The sequence below is a fragment of the Mobula birostris genome, chromosome 20 (assembly GCF_030028105.1).
Source record: "Mobula birostris isolate sMobBir1 chromosome 20, sMobBir1.hap1, whole genome shotgun sequence".
Taxonomy (NCBI): Eukaryota; Metazoa; Chordata; class Chondrichthyes; order Myliobatiformes; family Myliobatidae; genus Mobula; species Mobula birostris.
The window spans coordinates 62,100,269-62,108,962 of record NC_092389.1 but is presented as its reverse complement, the minus strand read 5'-3'; positions in this window follow the sequence as shown (position 1 = coordinate 62,108,962).

Genomic DNA, 8,694 nt, shown 5'->3' with positions numbered 1-8,694 from the left:
ATACTGGATTAATTGAAGTGGGAAGAAATGATTAATCTGTTCAAGGTGTATTGGAGGACTGTTGGGAACTTCACAAGAAGAGTGTTTTTGGTTTTGGGTGGGTGCCTGGGTTCTTATCACGCTTGAAATATGGGTTCGTTGGATTATGCAAAACTACCAAAATAATATCAAAAACGACTTTCCAATATTTTTCCAGAAGACGGCAAAACCAGAACATACGTGTCAAGAAAGCTACCTCAGAATTACATCGATCACGAACAGGAATTATATGGCAATAAAAACGAGCTAAATTATCCTTTGACATATGGGCCGTATGAACCACCTTAAATTCTATCAAAGCGTGCCCAGCACACATTGAAAGAAGTGTTAACTAGTTGAAGAATTTTCTCCCATTTCTCTCTAGGTAAAGATACCCAAAGTTCTCTTTCCAATTCATTCTCAATTTTGTCAGAAGTACAATGACGTATTTTCGTAATTAATCATAAATAAATGCTATTAAACTCTTCTGATAGGGATTTAAACATTTTTTTTTCCCCTACGATTTCAGTTTGATGTGGTATCGGAAAGGTAGGTAAAATAACGTTCAAAAAGTTTTGAATCTGTAAATATCTGAAAAAATGTGATGCAGGCAAATTATATTTATTAGACAACTGTTCAAAGGACATAAAACAATCATCCATGAATAAATCACGAAAACACGTTATTCCTTTCATTTTCCATAAAAGAAAAGCTTGATCAATTCTGGCTGGTTGGAAGAAAAAAATTAGATATAATAGGACTTGATAGGATAAATTTACTCAATCCAAAAAAAATTATAAAATTGAAATCTTAATCGTATTGTATGTTTAATTATTGGATTTATTGTTTGTTTATTCAGTTTAGTAAGTGCAAAGGGAAGTGAAACCCCTAAAATAGAAGCCAATGTGAACCTCTGTACAGACTCACACTCGAGATTCACCCATCATGGACACTGAATTTCATCAACTCTTATGGCCAGAATGTTAAAAATCGAATATTTATTGCCCAATAATAGAATCTACAGTCCGGCAATGCCAAACCCCCTTTTTCTGTAAATATTTCTTACTTAACATCGGATTTTTATTCTGCCATATGTATGAAGAAATTTTAGAATCAACAATAACAAAAAATAATTTAGAGATGAAAATTGATACCGCCTGAAGTAGATACAGAACTTTAGGTAAAATAATCATCTTAATAGCATGAATTCGACCAATCAATGATAAGGACAGTGGGGACCATTTAGTAAACAGTTGTTTAACGTGATCAATTAAGGGTAAAAAATTAACTTTAAATACATCCTTATGCTTCTGTTACAAAGGGGGCACTGGTAGCGGACCCAGATGCAAGACACAGACACTGAAGTACGAGGAACAGGACAAAGATGCAGGACCTGGGCTAGAACATGGACAAGAAACAGGGAAACCGGACAAGGAACTGTGAACTAGGAGCCTGGACTTGAACCCCGAGCCAGAGACTGGACAAGGACCGAGAACCTGGATCTTGCCTCGGGCTCGGGCCCCAGAACCAGGCAAGGACATGACATGACTGCAGGACTGGAGATTGGGGTCTAGAGGCTTGAGGCTTGGAGACAGGCTAGGTGTCTTGAGGCTTCAGGCTTGGTGTCTTGAGACTTGAGGCTTGGAGACAGACTTGGGGTCTTGAGGCTTGCGGCTTGGAGACAGGCTTGAGGTCTTGAGGCTTGGAGACTGGCTTGGGGCATTGAAGCTTGAGGCTTGGAGACTGGCTTGGGGCATTGAAGCTTGAGGCTTGGAGACAGGCTTGGGGTCTAGAGTACTTCGAAGCTTGGGTATGGACTCCGAGCCAGAGACTGGGCAAGGACCCAGAACTTGGGACTTGACTCAGGCTCGGACTCCAGAACTTGGCAAGGACAAGACGAGGCTACAGGACTGGACATGGCTTGGGTGAGGAACTCCTGGGTAGGGCGAAACACGGAGGCACATGGACAGGACTCGGATAGGACTGGACTAGGCACGGACTGGACGAGGGCCTTCAGGAGCACGGAGCCTTGGACTAGAAGAGACGGGAGCACGGAACACAGAGCCGGGACCCTCCCCCTCCCTTGAGAACAGGACGTAGGGCCAGGACTCATACACAGATCGCTGAACATGACGAGCCGGATCTCAACACAAGGTGGAGGCAAATGGCCTCGCGAAGGCGAGGACACGGAGACAGTTCCCAACAATCGGTAGCAGCAAACGGCTGGACCTACCTAGCGAAGGCGTGGACACAGAGAGACATTTCCAGGCAAAGAAAGACAGTTCCTTATCTTGATCTAACAAGGCTTCGGTCTTGCTTCGTCGATAAAACGTCAGCAATACAAGCGGGTTATCCAGGCTAGGTGAGCAGCTGGAGAGTCAGGCGAGGTATCCAGGCAGAGATTCTGGTGAGGTATCCAGGCAGAGAGTCAGGCGAGGTGTCCAGGCATGGAGTCAGGCGAGGTATCCAGGCAGAGAGTCAGGCGGGGGGGGGGGGGGGAATGACAGGGAGGGGAACAGGACAGTCCAGCAGGGAATCCCTGGTTTGCAGGGGTACTTGAGTCTCAGCCCCAAATGAGAATCATTTGCCGACAACAGAAACTGTGGAAAACCAGAAACCTTGGAATAAGGAACCATGGACCAAACCGTCAACCGGAATACGGACTTCACGGCCCTGACCATGACAACTTCTTAGTAATTTTAACACCCAAATAAGTAAAATAATCATTAACCAGTCTAAATGGTAATTGTCTACAAATTGGAATTTGCATATGTAATGGAAAAAGCTCACTCTTATTAAAATTCAATTTATAACCAGAATAAAAACTACTAAACTGAGCAGGTAGTGATATTAATACAGGGATGGATTTTTCTGGGTTAGAGATATACAGTAACAGGTCATCTGCATATAGTGATACCTTGTGCGTCCCATTTCCACGAATAATGCCAAATATATTGGGTGAATCACAAAGAACGATTACCAAGGGTTCCAAGGCAATATCAAATAGTAAAGGGCTTAAAGGACAGCCCTGTCTAGTACCTCGAAAAAGCCTAGAAAAGGGGGGTCTCCTATTATTGGTAAGCACAGAAGCCGAAGGTGTATGATATATCAGTTTAATCCAAGATATGAATTTTGGGCTAAAATTAAATTTCTCAAGCACGTTAAATAAATATTTCCATTCAAATCTGTCAAACACCTTCTTGGCGTCAAGCGAAATAACACATTCTGGAGTGTTAGATGAAGAAGTACATACAATGTTCATTAACCTCTGAACATTAAAATATGAATAACGATTTTTGATGAATCCTGTCTGATCCTCGGAGACAATTTGTGACAATACAGTTTCCAATCTAACATCAGTTAATTTAATTGATAGTTTCAAAGGCACATGATCAGAGATGACAATTGCATCATACTCACAGGCAATAACAGACGAAACTAATCAGCAGTCTATAAAAAAGTAATCAATTCTGGAGCAGTTATGAGATACATGAGAAAAGAATGAAAACTCTTTATCGTTAGGATCTAAAACCTCCAAACTTCTAAAATTCCGGAGTCAACTAAAAAGAAACTACTAAGAATAGCAGATTTGTTTGGAAGTACCTGATTCGGCGCAGACCTATCCATCAAATGATTCGGGGAATAACGGTTAAAATCTCCTCCCATTATCAATGTATATTCATTTAAATTAGGAAGAGATGCAAATAAATGCTTAAGGAATTCAGGATAGTCGGCATTTGCTGCATAAATATTAGCCATAACAACTTTTTGGTTATAAAGTAAACCAGTAATTTATAGAAATCTACCATACGGGTCTCAGATTATTTCATAGTGAACAAATGATATCGAGGAGTCTATAAAAACAGAGACACCTCGCACCTTAGTCAGTGAGTTGGATTGAAATTGCTTACCCTTCCAAAACCTGAAAAAAATCGCTGATTATCCTCCTTCCTTACATGAGTCTCCTGGGCAAAAATAATCTGAACATTGAATCTATGAAAAACCTTGAAAATCTTCTTCCATTTAATTGGGTAATTCAAACCGTTCGTATTCCAAGGAACAAAGTTAATATTATTATCCATTTTCCTTAAGTAAACCATGTGGTAATTAAAGGGTAACCATGTTGCATAGGAAACTCATGAATCAGGAAGAGGGAGAAAAGTTTAAAGAGGAACCGGAAGTTACAACAATTCACATATTTTTGCAGTTTCACATCAGCCCAGATGAAAAAAATCTAAACTAAAATTAGCCAACCTCCCACCCACAAAAACCCGAAATCTGGCCAATAGACAGCCAGAAATCTATCTGAAAACTCCCCTACCCCCATCTGTCTTGAAAGCAAATCTCCAACATTGAAAAGAATGTAAAATACCGCTCGCAGTCAAAACATAGAGAAAAGAATGCCAAACAAGTATTTAAAAAAAACAGCCATTTGCAAAACATTTTAAAAGGCGAGACCTTGAAAAGTGAAACAATACAATCTTATTAATATTTCAAGAAAAAAAAATCAATCACCAAGTCAAAATCTTAATTATTTTCAAAAAGGAACAATTAAAAATAATAAAATAAAATAATAAAGGAAAAAAAGAAACTTTAACATAAAGGCATGGTAAACATCCATACTCCAAAACAAGGTACAAGTAAAATCAACCCAGGGGCAAAGTTCTACAACCTTTGCGTGTCCAAGTCTATGAATTGGTTATTAACGTATAAGCCAAATGAATACAAACATGAAGAAACAGCAAATTTATTAGACATCTGAGCTTGAATCTTGATCCTCAAGAAACTGATATCCTTCTTCCACGGAGTTAAAACATTTACGCGAACAACCCTTAGGCGAGCTGGTCGGGAATTCCTTTGATATAACTCGGACATCACGGGTTTAAAAAAAAGCGATCCTTCTTGCATTACCTCTGGACTGTAGCCTTTAACCAGACGAAACTTGAGATTTCTATGTTCAACAACCCCTGTCCGACGAGAAATTCGAATTAAATGCTCCTTAGTATGCAGATAGTGAAATCGGAGTATCGCAGGTCGGGGTTTCAACTCCTCAGGGGGTGTAGCTATTAAAGACCGGTGAGCGCGATCGAGTATAGGGGGAGAATAAAAAAACATCAGAAGTGAACACCTCCATTAAAAGTTGAGAAAAAAATTTAGTAAGGTCACCGCTCTCGACGTCTTCACTGAATCCTATTATTCACAAATTCTGTCTCCGACTACGACTCTCCGAGTCAATAGTCTTGACTTTATAGTGTTTTTGAGAAGTGGAAGTTAACTTCTTTCGCAATAGATCCAGTCTCCGATCTTTGTCTCCCAGCTTCAAAGGGTTCAGAAATTTGCCATTGTTGTTTTTCGCTCTCCTGCATAAGTACTGCCAATCTACCTTCGATCTCCTTTAACAATACTTACAAAGTAGCAAACCTGTTATCGAATGTATCATCCAGGAGCTTCGAGATAATCTCCAAAGTAAGTTGAGACTGTTTAGGCCGTTCAAAAACACATTCTTTCTTTCTTTCCATTTCCATTAGCGGCTTCCCTGCCTTCAGCTTATGCCTTTCAGCTAATGACTCTCTTGGGGCGCTAGATGGAGTAGTTCGCATCTTGACTTTGTTTAGGTGGCAGGGTTCTTATCACACTGGGAATATGGGTGTATTGGATGCTACAAAAGGCCTTGGTGAGTAGAGTAAAGGAAAACCCCAAGGCATTCTTCATTTATGTGAAGAACAAAAGGATGACAGAGTGAAGGTAGGACCGATTAGAGATAAAGGTGGGAAGATGTGCCTGAAGGCTGTGGAACTGAGCGAGGTCCTCAATGAATACTTCTCTTCGTTATTCACCAATGAGAGAGAACTTGATGATGGTGAGGACAATATGAGTTAGGTTGATGTTCTGGAGCACGTTGATATTAAGGGAGAGGAGGTGTTGGAGTTGTTAAAATACATTAGGACAGATAAGTCCCCGGGGCCTGACGGAATATTCCCCAGGCTGCTCCACGAGGCGAGAGAAGAGATTGCTGAGACTGTGCCTAGAATCGTTATGTCCTCGTTGCCCATGGGAATGATACCGGAAGATTGGAGGGAGGCGAATGTTGTCCCCTTGTTCAAAAAAGGTAGTAGGGATAGTCCGGGTAATTATAGACCAGTGAGCCTTATGTCTGTGGTGGGAAAGCTGTTGGAAAAGATTCTTAGAGATAGGATCTCTGGGCATTTAGAGAATCATGGTCTGATCAGGGACAGTAAGCATGGCTTTGTGAAGGGCAGATCGTGTCTAACAAGCCTGATAGTGTTCTTTGAGGAGGTGACCAGGCATACAGATGAGGGTAGTGCAGTGGATGTGATTTATATGGATTTTAGTAAGGCATTTGACAAGGTTCCACACAGTAGGCTTATTCAGAAAGTCAGAAGACATGGGATCCAGGGAGGTTTGGCCAGGTGGATTCAGAATTGCCTTGCCTGCAGAAGGCAGAGGGTGGTGGTGGAGGGAGTACATTCAGATTGGAGGATTGTGACTAGTTGTGTCCCACAAGGATCTGTTCTGGGACCTCTACTTTTCGTGACTTTTATGAACGACCAGGATGTTGGGGAAGAAGGGTGGGTTGGCAAGTTTGCAGACGACACAAAGGTTAGTGGTGTTGTAGATAGTGTAGAGGATTGTCAAAGATTGCAGAGAGACATTGATAGGATGCAGAAGTGGGCTGAGAAGTGGCAGATGGAGTTCAACCCTGAGAAGTGTGAGGTGGTACACTTTGGAAGGACAAACTCCAAGGCAGAGTACAAAGTAAATGGCAGGATACTTGGTAGTGTGGAGGAGCAGAGGGATCTGGGGGTACATGTCCACAGATCCCTGAAAGTTGCCTCACAGGTGGATAGGGTAGTTAAGAAAGCTTATGGTGTGTTGGCTTTCATAAGTCGAGGGATAGAGTTTAAGAGTCGTGATGTAATGATGCAGCTCTATAAAACTCTGGTTAGGCCACACTTGGAGTACTGTGTCCAGTTCTGGTCGCCTCACTATAGGAAGGATATGGAAGCATTGGAAAGGGTACAGAGGAGATTTACCAGGATGCTGCCTGGTTTACAGAGTATGCATTATGATCAGAGATTAAGGTGGTGAGGGCTTTACTGTTTGGAGAGAAGGAGGATGAGAGGAGACATGATAGAGGTGTACAAAATAATAAGAGGAATAGATAGAGTGGATAGCCAGTGCCTCTTCCCCAGGGCACCACTGCTCAATACAAGAGGACATGACTTTAAGGTAAGGGGTGGGAAGTTCAAGGGGGATATTAGAGGAAGGTTTTTTACTCAGAGAGTGGTTGGTGTGTGGACTGCACTGCCTGAGTCAGTGGTGGAGGCAGATACACTAGTGAAATTTAAGAGACTACTAGACAGGTATATGGAGTAATTTAAGGTGGGGGCTTATAAGGGAGGCAGGGTTTGAGGGTCGGCACAACATTGTGGGCCGAAGGGCCTGTACTGTGCTGTACTATTCTATGTTCTATATGTCCCACTGCATCTTTATCGGTAATCCCACCTTATTTCTTCCAATGGTTTTAGCTGATTTTAGGTTACACGATTGGATTCGGTTCTGCTGGAGAGTCTGTTGGTTCATGAGTTTATTAATGACAGTTACTATCATACAGTAACCATTTCTACAGATGGATTGAAACATAATTTAACTGGGAATGTTAATGTGGCTGTTTTCTTTTTTCTGTGTGTCTGAATTGCAGGTACCATAATGATTAAAAAAAAAATGACTTACCAGCTATTTATCGGTATATGAAGCAGAATTGTTTCCCATCATTTTAGGCTTACAGTGGGTGAAGGAAATTAGTCCTTGACAAGTTTGTTCAGTGTTTGATGAGCCTTAAAACAGGTCATTCTAGCAGTGTGTCAGATTGACTGTTGGGACCTCGTCAAGCAGTATTTCATGTACAAATTCGGTTTATGTGTCTGCACCTTATGGGCCCTGCACGTCGCACTGGTGAGGGAAATGATGGGGTTGACTGTTTAGCAACAAAAGCTGTTAAAAGTTCAACTGTGGATATAGACTTTCCACTTCGCAAATCAGAAGCTGAGGGGTTGGTCATGTTAAGAATTAGGGGCTTATGGCAAGACTTGTAGGATAATGGTCATAAGGACAGACACCTTTACAGAATACATAAACCAATTGGGATTATAGAAGAAGGGCTTAAAACGAAAAGGGATGGAATTATATTGACACGACTTAGAATTGCCCACATGATGGTTAATTATACCTTGTATCTAATTGAAAACTCCATTCTGTGTCGTGTACATTTTGTAATTATGAAACTGTTACACACATACTATTTCGGTGTGAAGCATATAAGGCTGAAAAATCAATTGCAGTCTCAGTACAAATCTTTGGGGGGGGGTCTGCTCGTAGTTTTCAGATAAAACTTTATTAATTTATGGGAGTGACTTTAAGTTAATTCACAATCAGGAGCTGGAAAAGACATGTAATAATGGTAATGTCAGAATTGTTTTGGGAGACATCGATATGCAACGGGATTGGGAAAATCAGGTTGGTATCAAATCTCAAAAGAGGGAATTTCTTGAATGCCTACGAGGCGGCTTTTTAGATCAACTTGTGTTGGGGCCTGCTTGGGGAAAGTCCATCTCAGATTGGGTTTTGTGTAATAATCCTGACCTTATTCGGGAA